Source organism: Macaca thibetana, chromosome 4 (genome assembly GCF_024542745.1).
Source record: "Macaca thibetana thibetana isolate TM-01 chromosome 4, ASM2454274v1, whole genome shotgun sequence".
Taxonomy (NCBI): Eukaryota; Metazoa; Chordata; class Mammalia; order Primates; family Cercopithecidae; genus Macaca; species Macaca thibetana.
Window position 1 is genome coordinate 103,880,033 of NC_065581.1, and position 19,758 is coordinate 103,899,790.

At 41.6% G+C, this 19,758-nt stretch overlaps 1 long non-coding RNA gene across 1 annotated transcript in view; it reads right to left on the minus strand.

Moving 5' to 3' along the window:
- Window positions 1–19,385, minus strand: part of LOC126952329 (uncharacterized) — a 50,846-nt gene extending 31,461 nt beyond the window's left edge. Inside the window, exons 1-3 of the long non-coding RNA XR_007724843.1 lie at window positions 19,272–19,385; window positions 15,842–15,995; window positions 5,166–5,277 (exon numbers count right to left, since the gene is read on the minus strand). This is a non-coding gene — a long non-coding RNA (uncharacterized LOC126952329). The remainder of the gene's footprint in view (window positions 1–5,165; window positions 5,278–15,841; window positions 15,996–19,271) is intronic.
- Window positions 19,386–19,758: the final 373 nt, after the last annotated feature.

The following is a 19,758-nucleotide window of genomic DNA, read 5'->3' on the forward strand; positions in this document are numbered from 1 at the left end:
TAAGCCATTTGCCTTATTTGGGTATGGTCTGATGAGAGGTCCCTAACCATATAACCAGTTGGTTGGTTGGCTGTTTGTGATTGGCTGAGGCTTTGTTTTTGTTTTTGTTTTTGTTTTGAGGTTGAGTTTTGTCTCTTGTTGCCCAGGCTGAAGTGCAGTGGCACTATCTCGGCTCACCACAACCTCTGCCTCACAGGTTCAAGAGATTCTTCTGCCTCAGCCTCCCGAGTAGCTGGGACTACAGGCACCTGCCACTACACTCAGCTAATTTTTCTACGTTTGGTAGAGATAGGGTTTCACCATGTTGGCCAGGCTGGTCTTGAACTCCTGACCTCAGGTGATCTGCCCACCTCGGCCTCCCAAAGTGCTGGGATTACAGGCATGAGCCACTGCGTCTGGCCTTTTATTATTATTATTATTATTTATTTAAATTAAATCAGTTACAAGAAATGTTTGCAAGTTAAGTTCCTGTGTGCTTACTTAAGAGCTCTGGGTACAGAAGCAATCCCATGAAAATGGTTTCCTGCTTGTTTTGCTTAAATAATATGTATATGCTTATGTAATTATATGTATTTTATTAATAAAATTGGTGTGGCTGGGTGCTGTGGCTCACGCCTGTAATCCAACACTTTGGGAGGCCAACGCGGGTGGATCACAAGGTCAGGAGTTTGAGACCAGCCTGGCCAAGATGGTGAAACCCCGTCTCTACTAAAAATATAAAAATTAGCCAGGCTAATTTTTTTACAGTGGCGGATGCCTGTAATCCCAACTACTCAGGAGACTGAGGCAGGAGAATCGCTTGAACCGGGAGGCAGAGGTTGCAGTGAGCCAAGATCACGCCACTGCACTCCAGCCTGGGCAACAGAGCAAGACTCCATCTCAACAGCAACAACAACAAAATTGGTGTTATACTTCACACAGTTATGCAGGCATCACCACTTGATTCCAGAACTTTCTCATTATTTCAACAAAGAAACTCTGTACCTATTAATAATCACTCCCCATTCCACTCCTTCCACCTCCTGGCAACCACAAATTTACTTTCTGTCTCTGGATTTGCCTGTTCTGGACATTTCATACAAATGGAATCATATAGTATGTGACCTTTTGCATCAGGCTTCTTTACTCAGTACAATGTTTTCAAGGTCTATCTACGTTGGAGCATTTATCAATATTTCATTGCTTTTTATGACTAATATTCTGTGTAAAGTCCAATCTTGGACTTCCCAGCCTCTAGAATTATAAGAAATAAATTTCTTTTCTTTGTAAATTACCCAGTGTGTGGTATTCAGTTACAGCCACAGAAACAGACTGAATCATAGGTAACTGTTTAACTTTTTGAGGAACTGCCAAACTCTTTTCCAAGGTGGCTGCACCATTTTACATTCCCACCAGCAATGCATGAGGGTTTCAGTTTCTTTACATCCTTGCCAACAATTTTTGTTTTTTCTTTTTGATTATTGCCATCTCAGTGGGTGTGAAGTGTATTTCATTGTGGTTTTGATTTGCACTTCTCTAATGACTAATAATATTGAGTATATTTTCATGTGTTTACCGGTCATTTATATATATTCTTTGGAGGAGAAACTTCTCTTCAAATCCTTTGCTCATTTTGAATAGAGTTATACGTCTTTTTACTGTTGAGTTTAAAAGGTTTTTAAAGAAACACATATTTTAGATACAAGCCCCTTATCAGGTATATGATTTATAATTGTTTTCTCCCATTCTGTGAGTTGCCTTTTCACTTTCTTTTTTTTTTTTTTTTGAGACGGAGTCTTGCTCTGTCGCCGGGCTGGAGTGCAGTGGCCGGACCTCAGCTCACTGCAAGCTCCGCCTCCCGGGTTCCCGCCATTCTCCTGCCTCAGCCTCCCGAGTAGCTGGGACCACAGGCGCCCGCCACCTCGCCCGGCTAGTTTTTTGTATTTTTAGTAGAGACGGGGTTTCACCGTATTAGCCAGGATGGTCTCGATCTCCTGACCTCGTGATCCGCCCATCTCGGCCTCCCAAAGTGCTGGGATTACAGGCTTGAGCCACCGCGCCCGGCGCCTTTTCACTTTCTTAATGCTTTTCTTAGGAGCAGGAAAGTGTTCCTTTTTTGTATTATTATTTTTTTGCCACACACTGTCAGGGGAAAAGTTTTTCAGTTTAATGAAGTCCAATTTATCTGTTTTTACTTTTGTGACTGTTGCCTTTGATATCATATATCACATTTATCTGTAATAATTGTCAGCAAATGATACGAGGAAAGGTCCTAACTTTTATTAAAAATACCACATAACCCAGTACCTGTCCACACTATTATTCTAGTCTAAATGCTTCTGTGTACTCAGGTCTGATTTGGGGCCATTGTTGAAGCTTTGTTGGTTTTTCTTAAGGTGAGCCCAAAGTAGCCTGATTATAACATTCAAAACAAACAGTGATACCTACAGTTTTGCTATTGCCCTACCTTTGTATAAACAAGTATCTTGCAGTCTAAAGCATGTATTCAATGTCTGTTAAATTGAATTAAATTGAAAACCAGTTTTAGGGAGGAGAAATGTGAATAATCATAGAGTAGCCAACACTGTGATCCAGCCTTGTTCACACTGTTTCCATTTCTGTTGAGGTCATCTCTGTTCTGAGCCAAAACTGCTCTTTCAACACTTTTTTTTTTTTTTTTTTTTTGAGACAGAGTCTCACTCTGTCACTCAGGCTGGAGTGCCGTGGCGTGATCTCGGCTCACTGTAACCTTTGCCGCCCGGATTCAAGCAATTCTCCTGCCTCAGCCTCCCGAGTAGCTGGGATTACAGGCACCTGCCTCTGTGCCTGGCTAATTTTCTTTTGTGTTTTTAGTAGAGACGGGGTTTCACCAACTTAGCCAGGCTGGTCTTGAACTCCTAGCCTCGTGATCCACCCGCCTCAGCCTCTGAAAGTGCTGGGATTACAGGCGTGAGCCACCATGCCCGGCCTCAACACATTTTCAATACAATCATGGTAATCATTAGTTTTGTTTGTCAAATATTTCCAGTTCTCTCCAGTTTCAGACCCTCCTGTGGTGAGGTGGGATCTCGTGTTTAGTTCCAGCCAATGCATCGTAAGTGGAAGTGCCATGTGTCTGGGCCAGAGTTTGCTAGGTTGATATCTTCTAGGGTTTTCTTCTCCCTCCAGCAATGTTCAAAATGGTGGCTGCTCTATCAGCCCAAGCCACTGAGTGACTAAGTGTCAGAGAGCTCTGTCAACCTCATGGATGGGTAGCACAAGCAAAAAATAAAACTTTTTAAAATTTTGTTGTTTTAAGCTGCTGAATTTTGGGGCTAACATGGCCCATCCTGAGCAGTCTACCAGTCACTGTCTTTCTGACTTCTCTTCATTCACTGATCTGCTTTTCAAACCAACCCAATAGTACCATAGATAGTTGTTTTTTGTTTGTTGTTGTTGTTGTTGTTGTTTAAATAAACATAGAAATTTAAACATAGAAATTGACCTTTCTGGCCTTAAAGCTTGAAACTTATATTTGTTTTATCTGAGTCCCTTTCTCAGGAACCACCTTCAGGCCTCTCAAAAAAAAGTTTCAAAGAACTGAAACTCTCCAGATCACCATATCCAGACAATGAGATTCCAGACCCCTCAGGACCCCTCATTCATTGTGATTGTTTCCTTGCCCCTCCCTAGTGCCTATTTTCTTACACACTGTTACATTTCTTCCCTGCTATGTAAACCCTTAGCTGGTAGGGTAGATGGATTTTAGACTCAGCTCCCACTTCCTTGGCTGCTGCACCCAATTAAAGCCTTCCTCATTGGCAGGACTCATTGTTTCAGTCATTGGCTTTCTGTGTGGCAAGCAGCAGGACCAAACCCCTGGTTTTTCAGTAACACTTTCTTGAATGAGAGGTAAAGGGTTTCAGGTAGAACATGAAGAAATTGACTTGGAAATGATTTCACAGTTGCATCCTCAGTCACTCTTCTCATATGCATGACAACTTCAACTACATTTTGGGAAAGCCCACCATCCATATATAGATGTTGTGTGCTCCAGAAGTGCCTGAGTGCCCAAAAAAGTGAAATGCCTGGGAAATTAACATTTCCATAAAAGGTAAAAGAAACATGTACTTAGTTACACTGAATAGGTAACAATTTACAGAGAAAAAGACAGTCTATGTTATGGGGCAAAACCTTCAACACAGTCCAGAAAGATCACTATAAAGAAATGTGAGATTAAGTCACTGAATTTGATAGTTATTTATCATTTTCAATCCATTCCATGGCCTTTTATGTTTCTATTTCATGGACTTTCACAAAAGCCTTGACATTCATGTGGTGTCCATTTCCCATATATGCTGAACTTTGAGGCCTCCGCAAACTGGTATAAGCTTTATAAGAAATTAATATTGTGTACATAAAATTTGACAAATTACTGTCTTAAAAACAAAACAACAACAACAAAAACAGTGTCCCACTCTGTCACCCAGACTAGAGAGTGCAGTGGTACAATCTCAGCCCACAGCAACCTCTGCCTCCTGGGCTCAAGTGATCCTCCCACCTCAGCCTCCCAAGTAGCTGGGACTACAGGCACATGCCACTGCGCCTGGCTAATTTTTTTTTTTTTTTGTATTTTTCGTAGATATATATATATATATATATATATATATATTTTTTTTTGCCATATTGCCTAGGCTGGTCTCAAATTCCTGGACTCAGGTGATCTGCCTGTCTCAGCCTCCTGAATTGCTAGAATTACAGGTGTGACACCGCACCTGGCCAAGTTGCTGTCTTGACGTGGAACTTTTATAATACTAAGGCTTAATAATCATGACTCATGTTATTAGAGAAAGAGAAATAATTAGCATAACATATCAAAGAGTTTCAATGTACATTGGGTTGTTTTTTGTTTTTGTTTTGACTAGATGATTAATTAAGGCTACTACAAAATTGACTTTGAAATCAGTCTATAAGCTAAATTGCACTGCACCATTATAGGAAGGTGACTTAAACATTAGTTGAAACTATCACTTTTATTTGTATCATGTGCTATTTTTTATGAAAACTTTCACAGTGGCCAAAGACAAATGTAGTTTCAAAATATCCCAGACCAGATCATGATGTTGTATCAATGTTTGATCAAATGTCTATACCATATCTAAAGAGTAAACATGAATCAAAAAGAAAAATAATACTAAAATATTTACATATAGATCACTTGTTATCTTCTTTGTCTGAAATCCACATCTTCTCTTCCACCTTTCATCACAAATGCACACACACCACTTCTGTTGTCAATGCACCACTGCTTCCATAAAACTAAAAGAAAAAAATAAATAGAAGTTATATTAATTGGAAGGAGAGAGGTAAAATGATCACCTCTGATTATACAGTTGCATACCTGGAAAACCCAAGAGAATCAACTAAAAAGATATCACAAATAATAGAAGACTTGAATAAGGTGAGTGGGTACAAAACTAGTGTTCAGAAACCAGTAGCCTTTTCTATATACAAACAGATCTGTTGGAACTGCACTGTGCAACACAGTAGCCGATAGCCTCATGTAGCAATTTAAATTAACTTAAAATCTGGTTCATTAATGACACTAGCCACATATCAAATCCTTAATAGTCACTTGAAATTTGGGGATAAATACACATTCTGGAACTATTTTCCACAGACCACATTGGATAAGTATTACAAGTCTGGAAATATTTGGAAAAAGAATAATCATGAGAAACAGCCCTATCAGATATTTAAAACACATTTTAAGGCCATAATCACTAAAATGTCTGCACTTACAAATACAAACAAAACAATAGAAATTTACTCTAACACATATACAAAGTTTGCTTACAAAGGGTGGCCTTTCAGCCCAGGCATAGTGGTTCACACCTGTAATCCCAGCACTTTGGGAAGCTGAGGCAGGTGGATTGCCTGAGGTCCAGAGTTCAAGACCAGCCTGGACAACATGATGAAATTCAATCTCTACTAAAAATACAAAAATTAGCCAGGTGCGGTGGTACACACCTGTAGTCCCAGCTACTCAGGAGGCTGAGGCAGGAGAATCCCTTGAACCAGGAGGTGGAGGTTGCAGTGAACCGAGATCATGTCACTGCACTCCAGCCTGGGTGATAGAATGAGACTCCGTCTCAAAAAAAAAAAGAATGTCTTTCAAATCAGTAGTAAAAGATTAATGATTCCATAAATCATGTTAGGATAACTTGGTGGCTATCTAGAAAAGAATAAATTTGTATCCCTATTTCACTTCTTACTCCAAAATAAATTTCAGCATAGCAAAGATTTAAACATAAGATGAAACTATATTACAGCATTGCTTCATATAGCAAAAGATCGGAAGCAATCTAAATGTCCTTTAATGGTTAAATACAGTATGATATATCCATTCCATGTAAGATGATTCTTCCATTGGAAAAGAAAATTAGTAGCTTTATTATTGTAGAAGAGTATATGTAGTAAGCTGCCGTGTGTGTAGAATCTATGTAGAGGCTTGTCCATGTAGGGAATACAGGAAATTAGTTTCCTCTGGAGGGGAAAACTAAGTAGCTTTGGGATGGGGGGAAGGAGACTTGGTTTTTACTGATGACTCTTTTGCACCATTGAATCTGTACTACATATATATAAATATATATATACACACACACACATACATATACATATACATATATGAGTTAATGTTTTAAAATAAGTCACATAATTTATTATAAAAACTAAGGCCTGAAATTTATAAAAATATTGTGTCTCCCTTACTTTAGTGTGACCTGCCCCAAATTTATTTCAGTTCTTTACATAAGAGCTTCAAAAAGTCTATGGGCAGCAATTTCAGGCTTCATTGCAGTAAACTCTTGTCTAGATGGTTAGAATTTAACAATTTACTTAATAAGTGTTTAGCTAGTAATGGGGACGTAATATTAATACCCTCAGTAAGTACCTGCTCAAATGTAATTTTATGTTATTTAAAGAAGACTTAACAGCAAACAAAAATAAGTACTTTGTTTTACAGCAAAAGTGAAGGGCCAGTGGTCTCTAGTCATTCCATGATGTAAACTTATAAATGGACTAAATCATGAGGTACTGAATGAGTTCAGAGAATTCTAATTAGAAGAGTGCTTCATAGACTGGAGCCAAGCTCTTCTCCAGTGCCTTCCCCAGCTCTCTGGTATCTATGGCACTGGATGCAACTGCCACCGTTAAGATGCTGCTAAGCACTGTTCACAACAGCAAAGATACGGAGTCAACCTGTGTTCAATAGTGGACGAATGGATAAATGAAATGTATATCTACACAATGGAATATTATTCAGCCATGAAAAATGAATAAAATCGTATAATTTGGATGGAACTGGAGGTCATTATGTTAAGTGAAATAAGCCAGGCACAGAAAGGCAAATATCACATGTTTTCACTCATATGTGGGAGCTAAAAAGGTTGATTTTACAAAGGTAGAGAGTAGAATAATAGATGCTAGAGACCAGGGAGGGTGTGTGGGTGGCAGGGGGAATGAAGAGAATTAGGTTAATGGGTAAAAACATACAGTTAGATAAAAGATATAAGTTCTGTTGTTCAACAGCTGAGTAGAGTGACTATAGTAAGTAACAATATATTGTATATTTCAAAGTAACTAAAAGAGAGGACTTGAATTGTTCCCAACACATAGAAATGATAAATATTCAAAATGATGATACCTCAAATACCCTGACTTAATCATTACACATTCTATGCATGTAACAAAATATTGCATGTATCCCATATATATGTAAAATATTATTTATCAGTTTTTTAAAAAGAGCCTGCTAAGCCTTGGGAGTCTCCTCCACCTCCCAAAACACTTCTATTTTGCTTTACAGTTTCTAAACTTACACCAGGCATAACTTATATCTCATTTGCCAATAGAAATAGAATTGTCTAATTCTAAGATTAGCTATTTGACAGCTCAGACAATTTAAATCTTTTACAAGGTACAGAGAGTTTTAATGGGCATTGACATGATGTTCTTGAAACTCGAAGAAATTATTCTAGAACAAGCTTATTGTCTGTGAAAGACTACCATAGAAAACCTTTGGTAGAAAAAATATCTGCTATGTAGCACAATTTAATATTTAGGCAATTTCTTTTTTCTTTTCTTTTTTTTTTTTTTTGAGACGGAGTCTTGTTCTGTTGCCAGGCTGGAGTGCAGTGGTGTGATCTCAGCTCACGGCAACCTCTGCCTCCTGGGTTCAAGCGATTCTCCTACCTCAGCCTCCCGAGTAGCTGGGACTAGAGGCACAAACCACCACGCCCTGCTAATGTTTATATTTTTAGTAGAGACAGGGTTTCACTGTGTTGGTCAGGATGGTCTGGATCTCCTGACCTTGTGATCTGCCTGCCATGGCCTCCCAAAGTGCTGGGACCAAGCCTGGCCGCAATTTCTTTTTTATCAGCGGCTGTTTTTTTTTGTTTGTTTGTTTTTTTGAGACTGAATCTCACTCTGTTGCCCAGGCTGGGGTGCAGTGCCACGATCCCGGTTCACTACAAGCTCCACCTCCCGGGTTCACTCCTTTCTTCTGCCTCAGCCTCCCGAGTAGGTGGGACTACAGGCACCCACCACCACACCCGGCTAATTTTTTTGTATTTTTAGTAGAGACAGGGTTTCACCCTGTTCGCCAGGATGATCTCGATCTTCTGACCTCGTGATCTGCCCATCTCGGCCTCCAAAAGTACTGAGATTACAGGCGTGAGCCACCGCCCCCAGTCTATCAGCGATTGTTTTAAAATTCAAGACAACCAATTGAAACATAAGGAAATCTATTGATAATTAAATTTATTGTCCAGCATTTGTCGACAGACTTCATGATAAAACCCAGCCCCTCTGAGCCTAAGTTTCCTCATCCATCAAATAGGGATAATAACATCTGCTCCATTGACACTGGAGAATTACCATGAGAACTGAAGACATGAAAGCAATTTGAAACATGCCAAACAATTTTATCTTATTTTATTTTATTTTTTTGAGACAGGGTCTCCTGTCACCTAGGCTGGAGTGCAGCGGCACAATCACAGATCACTGCAGCCTCAACCTGTCAACCTCCTGGGCTCCAGCAATCCTCCTGCCTCAGCCTCCTGAGTAGCTGGGACTGGAGGCTACTACAGGCATGTGCCACCACACCCAGCTAATTAAAAAACAAAAATTGTAAAGATGGAGTCTGGCTACATTGCCCAAGCTGGTCCCAAACTCCTGGGCTCATGCGATCTTCCCCGCTTAGCCTCCCAAAGTGCTGGGATTGCAGGTATGAGTCACCGTGATCGGCCTACAATTTTAAATAGACCATTATCACTACTTATTTTAAAAGAGGCAACCAGTCCCTTCTAAATACATCCAAATTGCCCAATTCATCTGTCTTCACTGACACTAGGGTTGCAGTGTTGAGCACTGACTTGGTAGTTTAATTTCCTGCCCAGGAAAATGAAAATGTAACAACTAGATGCAACCCAATCCCCTTCCCTGCGTTTCCTTCCCTGCCGCAATTGATCCCTAGAGTCCTCCCTGGTCAACCTCCTGCCTGCCAGTCCGTCTCTTGAGTCTGCATGCTGAACAACCCAATCCGTGATAATCTGGTACCAGAAATGGTCTGAGAAAGCAATGCTAAGATGGGATTTTGGAGCTCTGGCTGGCACTGAGAAGCCCGTTGCTGGTTGTGGGAGGCACAGACAGCACAAGGCAACAGTGCAATTGTTAAAACTTTTACAGGCACGGTGGCTCACGCCTGTAATCCTAGCACTTTGGGGAAGCCAAGGCAGGTGAATCACCTGAGGTTGGAAGTTTGAGACCAGCCTGGCCAACATGGCAAAACCCTGTCTCTACTAAAAATACAAAAATAGCAAATTAGCTGGGCGTGATGGCACATACCTGTAATCCCAGCTACTCCAGAGGCTGAGGCAGAAGAATCACTTGAACCCAGGAGGCAGAGGTTGCAGTGAGCCGAGATCACCCCACTGCACTCCACCCTGGGCAACAGAGAGAGACTTCATCTCAAAAAACAAAACAAAACAAAACCCCAGATTTCATTGGTGGTGGCAAATGTACCGGCTGGTGCATTGTACCAGGCACTTGAGCAGTGTAGAAGAAATAGTCATGAAAAGGACAGTAAAGGTGGCTCTCGCTATGCTCAACCAGTGCTTTGGAAAAAGAAAGCAAATAAGAGTGATTAATCAACTTTCAAACGCTAAGAGTGGCAGCCAGAAGGCCTCCTCGGTAGCATATGATGAATCTCTTTTCTCCTGTCGCAGGGGTGCAGAGAAAGCTGAGGACCAGGCTCAGAACTTCTCATGAAGGTAGCTTTAAAGAAGGTTAATCTCTCAACCTAGGCAGGTTTGCTCTGCCAAGGCCAGGGCTCTGGTTGACAAAAAATAGGAGCCTGACAGTAGGACGGGGGCATCTGAGTTGAGGCACCTACAGAACTGAGGTCCATCCCTCCCCTACTATGGGCTACTACTTCTCTCTTCTTGAAGACAATGCAGAGGCTGCTCCCCTGCATAACAACATGTGGCCCCCAGATCCATCCCAATCTCCTATCCTGGCCACTAGGCCAATCCCTAGACTAGGTCACCACATAACTCAGCTGGGGAGGAAAGGGACTAGACACAAAAGAAATTGTAGGACCGGGTCAGCAAGTACAGGCAGGAACCAGGGGAGAAGACATGGGACAGGATGTCCGAGGGTGCTGGATCAAGGCAGGCAAAACGTTATTTTGAATAAGAAAGTGTTTATTGAGAGCACTCTTCTGGATTCAACACTCTGGCAAGGTCCCAGGAGATGGTGCAAACATGCTGTTAGGAAGCCAGGAAAAAGCAATGGTCCATGCTGAGTGTGACTGAAACGCCAGAATTGCCTTGGCAGATGGATCACAAGGCTCACGGAAGTGGACATGCTAGAACAGAATAGATGTGCCATGTAAGGCATGGATGACTGTGCTCTGCGGGAGAGTCCAGAGTCTACACGGTTCGCCAAGGGAATAAGGAACAGCTGCGGAGAGGGCACCAACATCTCTAAGGATTCAGTGGTAGCTCTTCTCTTTTTTTAACAGGTAGGCCAGGACCCCCTGTTAAAAAAAAAATTATTAAGAATTTCGGCCCGGCATGGTGGCTCACGCCTGTAATCCCAGCACTTTGGGAGGCTGAGGCAGGTGGATCACAAGGTCACGAGATTGAGACGATCCTGGCTAACACTGTGAAACCCGGTCTCTACTAAAAATAGAAAAAATTAGCCGGGCGTGGTGGCGGGCGCCTGTAGTCCCAGCTACTCGGGAGGCTGAGGTAGGAGAATGGCTGAACCCGGGAGGCGGAGCTTGCAGTGAGCCGAGATCGCGCCACTGCACTCCAGCCTGGGCGACAGAGTGAGACTCCGTCTCAAAAAAAAAAAAAAAAATTATTAAGAATTTCAAGAGGGTAACAGTCTGTCTTTACAGGACTGGGCTCACTGTGTAGCAATGAGGATGATAGGACAGTTCTCACTCCCCCCTACACACACCCTCCATAGAGGCCAAGTGGGAGTACTTAACCATCATTAGCAGGTGGATGCAATTATTGTAACCACTGGCAGGGTGGAGTGGCAGCCAAGGGGCCTGACCTGCAGAGAGGTATGGAGATGGTTAATGAATATAATGTGCTTAGGGAAAAACACATGAGGAAACAAAAAGAGTGCTACATGATCTGTACAAACACATCAACAATGGAGGGTCAGGAGAGTCATTCCAATGAAAAGTCAAGATGTCTTGCCCACTTTTCTGAACTAAGCCAGTTTGGGGTCCCAGAGCCCATCAATTGAAAGAGAGGCTGGAGCTGGGCGCAGTGGCTCACACCTGTAACCTCAACACTTTGGGAAGCCAAGGCAACTTGATCACCTGAGGTCAGGAATTTGAGACCAGCCTGAACAGCATAGTGAAACCCTGTCTCTACTAAAAATACAAAAACTTAACCGAGCGTGGTGGCATACCTGTAGTCCCACCTACTTGAGAGGCTGAGGTAGGAGAATCACTTGAATTCGAGAGGCAGAGGTTGCAGTGAGCCGACATCACAGCTGCACTCCAGCCTGGGTGACAGAGCGAGACTCCGTCTCAAAAACAAACAAACAAACAAAAAACAAAAGAAAGAAAGAGAGGCTGGGTGCCCAGGAAGGCACAAGTATTCGCAGTAATGATTTCTCGATTCTTCCTCAGAGAGGTGAATAGCCATTTAATTGGGTAACTTCACACTGGAGAAAGGGGACTAGCCAAACATTCTGGGGACGGCTGGACACAGACTCCAGGTTGACAGTAATACCCAGAGACCTGAACCACCGTCATGGGACCCTGTTAGAGTGGCGGCTTTGTGAATGTACGACGTGTGCAGCCACGCAGGACTTCACATTTAGAAGGTTCTATGTGTGGTTTAATTATTGGTTTAATGCTCTACTGTTACCCTCTTGAAATTCTTAATAATTTTTTTAACAAGGGGTCCTGTATTTTCAGTTTGTGCTGGGCCCTTTAAAAATATATATGCAGTTGGTCATGGTGGGGAATATATGAGGGGCCTGGTAATAAATGGAGTTATGGCTCAGGTGTGGCTTACAGTGAATTCACTGGGTCTGCACACTCATCCATAGTCATTTCCTAGTCTCTGAATGTATGTTTGGAATAGGCATTCCTGGCAATTAACACAACCCCACACTGCTTCTTTGGCCAGTGGAGTAAGAGCTATCAGGGTGAATACGGCCAAGTGTAAAGCTCTGAAATTGGTACCCTCTTACACACACACATACACACACACACACACACGCAAAATAGTAAAGCAAAAACAATATTGCATCACAGAGGGTCTGGCAGAAATTAGTGCCACCTTTAAAAACTTAAAGAATACAGGGGTGGTAAACCCCATCATATCTCCATTTAATTCACCATTTTGTCCCCTGCAAACAAACAAACAAAAATAATTTGAAGGGTAACTGTGGACTAAAAAGTAGCCCTGATTGCAGTTGTTGGGCCAAATGTGTTATCTTTGCTAGAAATTTCACCATCTGTCCAAACAATGCCTCTTTTTCTTTTAAGGTATATGAATCCCATATGAAAACATACATTGTATTTATGTGTTGGTCTAGAACAATTCTGCAGCCTTTCATCCCTCTCTCATATCTTTTTTTTGAGACAGAGTTTTGCTCTTGTTGCCCAGGCTGGAGTACAATGGCGTGATCTCTGCTCATTGTAACCTTCGCCTCCTGGGTTCAAGCAATTCTCCTGCCTCAGCCTCCCAAGTAGCTGGGATTACAGGCATGCGCCACCACGCCCAGCTAATTTTTTGTATTTTTAGTAGAGACTGGGTTTCTCCATGTTGGTCAGACTGGTCTCAAACTCCTGACCTCAGGTGATCTGCCCACCTCAGCTTCCCAAAGTGCTGGGATTACAGGAATGAGCTGCCGGACCCGGTCCACCCTCTCTCATAGTTTAAGACTACAGGCCTTTCATTTTGTAGGATGATCATCCACTTGGGTGTGTCCAGTGTTTCCCCACAGCCAGAGTAGAGTCATAGCTTCTTGGAAGAAATACTAACTACAACAGGGATTCCGTGCTCTTTCTTAGCCCATCACATCAGGAATACAAGGCCAACCCATCCCACCACTGGTGATACTTCCCTTGATCACTTGGAGTCTGCCAGTTTTCTCGACTGTAAAGTCACCAGTCCTCCCTTTGCATTTGGTTGGTTATTTTGTGCAGAAATATTCTGAGATTATGCCAATACCTGTTCCTCACCAAACTTCTACCTACCAGCCTTAGCATCCATTGATGACCTCATCTCTGTCAGCTACCACAGATTGTGCTGCCAGATGGTAATTAACTATTTCCATTATTCCTTCTACAATTATTAGGTGGCATTCTACTGAAAGGAAGTGCTTTCCCTTTCTCGTATTTGTTTATATCATCATGGACTCATGGGTTTCTATTGTAATCAAGGTTTACAATTCTATACTGTTATTTATTTTTATGCTCAGATTGTCCTCCTTTGGCCAGGGGACACTGCTTCAAGCTGGCCTCTATGTTCTATCTCATCACCTCATCATTCCTTGCACATTTTTACATTTTCTGAAACAAGAGGATATTTCTGTGCCCCTAGTCCAGTGGCAAATGCTATTTGGAAACCAAGCTGAGAAGGGAAGCTTCACTTAAAACATTTTTGAACTTTGCATCTGCTCCCCAATATTTCTGTTTTCTCTCAGTTCCTTCCTGTTTCTTTTTTTCTCTTCCATCCCGGAGGCTTTCTTTAAATGCTTGGCCATTCTTGGCTATTTGCCTGTGAGTGAGGCATTGAAAAGCCTGTAATTAGAAGATATGTGTGGAGAAGAGAGGGAGAGGACATTGACTGGTAGATTTTACTTAGGGTTTAGGGTGATCTGGCCAGGACAATTCACTAAATTGGAGTGACAGTCAATTTTTTTTCTGCTAATGGCTCGGTCTGTTTTTATCAGAAGAATCTTCCAGTCTCCTCCCTAAAAAGTAGGTACCTAGATGCCAGTGTTCTTAGAATTTGAGTTGAGCAAAGAACTAGGATCCCACACTTGTTTAGTAGGTTTCTATATAATGCCCACATTCAGTATGGAACTTTCACCCTCAGCTGTGCCTGGTGTCTTCAACCTTGGAGCCCCAAGATTCAGCCTCTTTAAAGAATGAATCTTTAAAGCAGAGGACATACAGAGAATTCAACCTACCTCTTTTACAGATTTTTAACCAGTGATGTTTTCTGCCTGGTGCCTCTAGCTCCTGAGTTTTTTATTTTGGGAGGTCGGAGGTGAGGGGAGTGGGGCATCCTTCGGCCAGAGTAAGCCTGGTTCTAGACTTTTCCTGGGGATACATTTTGATTTTTCTTATTTCCCAAATCAGTGGTTCTCAGCCAGGGGCAATTTTACCCTCAGGAACATTTGGCAATAACGAGGTATTTCTAGTTGTGGCTAGAGACCAGGGGTGCTGCTACAGATGCCATCTGCAGTGAAACATTATATGGCTCAAAATGTCAATAGTACCAAGGTTGAGAAACCTTGCCCTAAATCATTTAGTGCAAACACTTCCAGCTTCTAGTTTTTTTATGCTACTTCGTTTTTTTCTTTTGTTCTCTTTGTTTTTGTGACTTTTAAAATCACATTGCCGTTTAAAATTATTTAATGTCATTTAGGAGCTATTTCCAGAGGGAGTGATAGTAAGTATAATTGTCTAATTGGCACATTTAACCAGAACTCACAAGGTGGCATGTGAATTCAAATTTGCAAAAGTGTTTCAATTCCTGTCTCGAACACCACCGGCATAGACAAATGTTCAGTGTTAGGAAGAATGTGTTAACCCAGGAGTGAAACAGAAAGCAAGTAGAGTCTGCTAGAAATGGACTTTGTGTCTTGTGTAATATTTCCTACAATTGTTCTGAAGGTAAGCCGTTAATTTTTTAAAATTAAAAATGCAGAAATAAAAGCTTCAGGCAACAATAGCAGCACATTCGTAGTCGAAATGTAAATATCCTTTTTAATTTTCACAGGGGCTGACTAGAATTTTTGTGAAGGACATTTGGCAATCCTCCTGTGCCTCCACACATTATGAGGTTTTTTTTTTAAATTAAATTAAATTTAATTTGTTTGAGACAGGGTCTTACTCTGCCACCCAGGCTGGAGTGCAGTGGTGTGATCTCAGCTCATAGCAGCCTCAACCTCCAGGGCTCAAGTAATCCTCCCACCTCAGCCCCCCACCACCCCAAGTAGCTGGGACTACAGGCACATACCACCACACCTGGCTAATTTTTGTATTTTTTGTTGAGACGGGGTTTCACCATGCTGCCCAGGCTGGTCATGAACCATACATTATGTTTAAACTTACCATGCATGCCTAAGAGTCATTAGCATTTTCCATTGGTTGCTCTGGTCAATGGAGTTGGCTTAAGATGAGACTAGATAACTCAGGACTTGCTGCATTTACACTGAATCTTAAGACAGGAACCCAGGAGGCCATCAGTAAAGAGGTTGGTAAGTAACTAAGTGTAAGAATACAGAATGGGAACTCTTTAGTTTGTACTCAGAGATTCCATTCCCTCCACACCATGGACTCATCATTCTCTGAAAGTTCCGTGTGCCAACAGTGAGCATGCATTGGGCATATTAAGTGTTTTGGTCTTTTATTCTGGTACCTCATTTAAAAGTATAACACTTTCGTTAAGTCCTTGACAAATTAATAAACCCATTTATTTATTTAAATAAAATCAAAACTGTTTTCACAAAGTCTAATTAGAAATTGCTCTGGACTAGAAAACAGCTTTAAAATGATGTCATTCTTTTTTTTTTTTGAGACAGAGTTTTGCTTTTGTTGCCCAGGCTGGAGTGCAAATGGCATGATCTTGGCTCACTGCAACCTCCGCTGCCCACTTTCAAGAGATTCTCCTGCCTCAGCCTCCTGAGTAGCTGGGATTATAGGTGCCTGCCACCATGTTCAGCTAATTTTTCGTATTTTACTTATTTATTTATTTATTTATTTATTTATTTGAGACGGAGTTTCGCTCTTGTTGCCCAAGCTAGAGTGTAATGGTGTGATCTCAGCTCACTGCAGCCTCTGCCTCCCAGGTTCAAGTTATTCTCCTGCCTCAGCCTCCAAAGTAGCTGGGATTACAGGCATGTGCCACCAAGCCTGGCTGATTTTTTGTATTTTTAGTAAGACGGGGTTTCTCCATGTTGGTCAGGCTGGTCTCGAACTCCTGACCTCAGGTGATCTGCCAGCCTCGGCCTCCCAAAGTGCTGGGATTACAGGCGTGAGCTACCACGCCCGGCTAAATGATGTAGTTTTATCATTGCTAGTTTTCCAATGGACTTGGGAAACTAATATATTCCCTATGAAGGAAAAGAAATCAAATTAAGTAAAAGAATCAATCACTGTGCTAACAAGAATGACTTTTGCATACCTCTGCAAAATAAGCTCAGTGAGTTTATATGAAATCAAACATATGAAATATGAGTTAAAATAAAGTTTTGAGTTTTTGTTGTTGTTGTTTTGTTTTGTTTTGTTTTGTTTTTGAGATGGAGTCTTGCTCTGTCACCAGGCTGGAGTGCAGTGGCATGATCTTGGCTCACTGCAAGCTCTGCCTCCTGGGTTCACGCCATTCTCCTGCCTCAGCCTCCCGAGTAGCTGGGGCTATGGGCACCCTCCACCGCGCCCGGCTAATTTTTTGTATTTTTAGTAGAGACGGGGTTTCACCGTGTTAGCCAAGATGGTCTCGATCTCCCGACTTTGTGATCCGCCCTCCTCGGCCTCCCAAAGTGCTGGGATTACAGGCATGAGCCCAGCCCCAAGGAGTAGTTTTTAAGTGTATTCTCTAAGATTTTTTTTTCTAATTTTAACTCAAGCCTTTTCTTATTTTGGGTCAATAAGGGTTTTTATAGTTAAGAAAATTATCCTTGTTAAAAGCTAAGTCTTTGGTTGAAAATCATACACATACTCTCCCAGTATCTCTGGATGTGTCCTTTTCCATGAAAAACCTCTATGGTTCTCAAAAACACAATAGAAGTAGCTATATAAGGCAAACTTGATAAATTTACGTATTCAATATTAAAGAATTTCTTCAATTGTGTAAATAATTCCATTTGCTATTATTTGACAAGAAAAGTATTTAGGTAGCCTAAAAGGGAAATGTAAGCCTCTCTTCATGATGGTGTTTATTACAGATAAAGTGCTTCTGAAACTAAATGATTTCAGTAGTCCTTGACGTAAAAGTAAAGGCAAAAACATACAATATCATTTCTTTCTGATGTCATTTCCCATTCTCATAAAGAAAGCAAGTAAACACAATTGCATTTCAAATAAAGTATCTTGGTTGGCTAAGGTTAAATCAGGTATTAAGCTATCAGGAAATTTCTTCCTTCGGAGAGATTAGAAGACCTACCTGTTTCTCCTGGACATGAAACATAGAGCTCCAGTAACCCTAGTCATACGGAAGATATGTCTCCCAGAGCCACACTAAAGTCATCACATCCAGTCACTCTCATCTAAGACATTGGCAGTTACACACATTTTAATATGTGGCATTGATGAGCAAACTCACTGAATAAAGGTGATATTTCTATGCTGTCAAGTGCTAGTAGAGTAAGTGAAAGACTAAAATAACAAATTGAAAATGCTCCTATCTTTGAAAAAAACCTTTTTATTATTAAGAATGTCAACCTCTTTGTTAAAAAATTACAAAGTGCAAGTAAATTAAAAGAAGAAACCTATAATCCCACCATCCAGAGGAAACATGGTTGATCTCTTTCTATAGTGTATATTCTTCTAGACTACTGAATAATCGTAGGCACCTTGAAAAACTTACATAATATGAAAAAAAAATCTTTTGCACAAACAGCATTATATCCAGTCCTTTTAAAATAATCTGGACCTTTAATTCCAGAGGTCCTGACATGATCTCTTTCCTTTGAAAAGCAAAGCCTGCCATCTGGTTTCTGCAGGTCATTAAAGGGTTTTTGTATCCTGGCAGGGGACTGCCAGCTAGTTGGGCTGTGGTGGCAAGTCCTGACCTGGCAAGTTGGCGGCATCACATGACAACTTGCTCCAGCCTCTCCTTTGTAGTGAATTTGGTTTCTACTGCTACACAAGACACCCTTGGAGACTAAAACCTACCAGTGTTATGCATTCCTAGATTTGGAGAGAAACTATAGCTACCAAGCCCATTCTTTGTCCTAGATTCAAATGAAAACACTATAATGTGACCTCCCACGGGTTTTCCTCTGATAAACTTACAGAACTTCTGAAAAGATTACTAATAATTATTTCCTTGCCCCCTCCCACCCCTTGTCAAATGACTCTGAAATCTAATTTCTTTTCCTTCTGACAAACAGAAAAAGGAAAGCTATGGAAGCTCCCTGTACAATTTCCTCACCTGTTTACAGCCCATTCCTATTTCAACAATCGTAGGAACTGGCAGAAAGACAGGGTACAGGGAAGAAAGAGTGTTACTTGGCACCCAACGCAAGCAAACAAGATGTTGTGGATAGATTATGTCCTTCCAAAATGTGTATGTCAAAGGGCCTTTAAAGAGGTAATTAGGTGGCCGGGCATAGTGGCTCACGCTGGTAATCCCAACACTTTGGGAGGCTGAGGTGGGAGGATCACTTGGGCCCAGGAGTTCAAGACTAACTTGGACAACATCGTGAGACCCTGCCTCTATTTGTTTTTAATTTTTTAAAAAGAGGTAATAGGTTAAACGAGGTCATTGGATGGGGCCCTAATCTAATCTGACTGATATCTTTGTAAGAAAAGGGAGAGGCACCTGGGGTCCACACCTGAAGAGGAACGACTGTGTGAAGAGGCAGCAGGTGAGCAACCATGTGCAAGCCAAGGAGCGAGACCTGAGGGCAATCCAACTCTGCTGGGACCCTGATCTTGGACGTCCATCCTCCAGGACTGCAAGAAAATACATTTCTGTTGTTTAAGCCACGCGGTCTTTGATACTTTGTTCTGGCAGCCTGAGCAGATTAATACACAAGGCAAAAGAACACCTAAAACATTTCCCTGAAGAACTATCTAGACTTTCCCCTTGATAAATCTCTTCAGCCCAGCAACTGTACAAAGCACACACACACACACACACACACACACACGTATCTAAAGAAGTTCAGTAACTACCAAATGATTAAACTTAGAGCTTGACTATTTACAATCCATGCTGTCTTCCAAAAGGTTACATCTTAAAGGCTCTTGTCTGGTATGTGTGTATTCGTCCTTCTAGCTCTCCAATCATGCTCTCTTGAGTCATT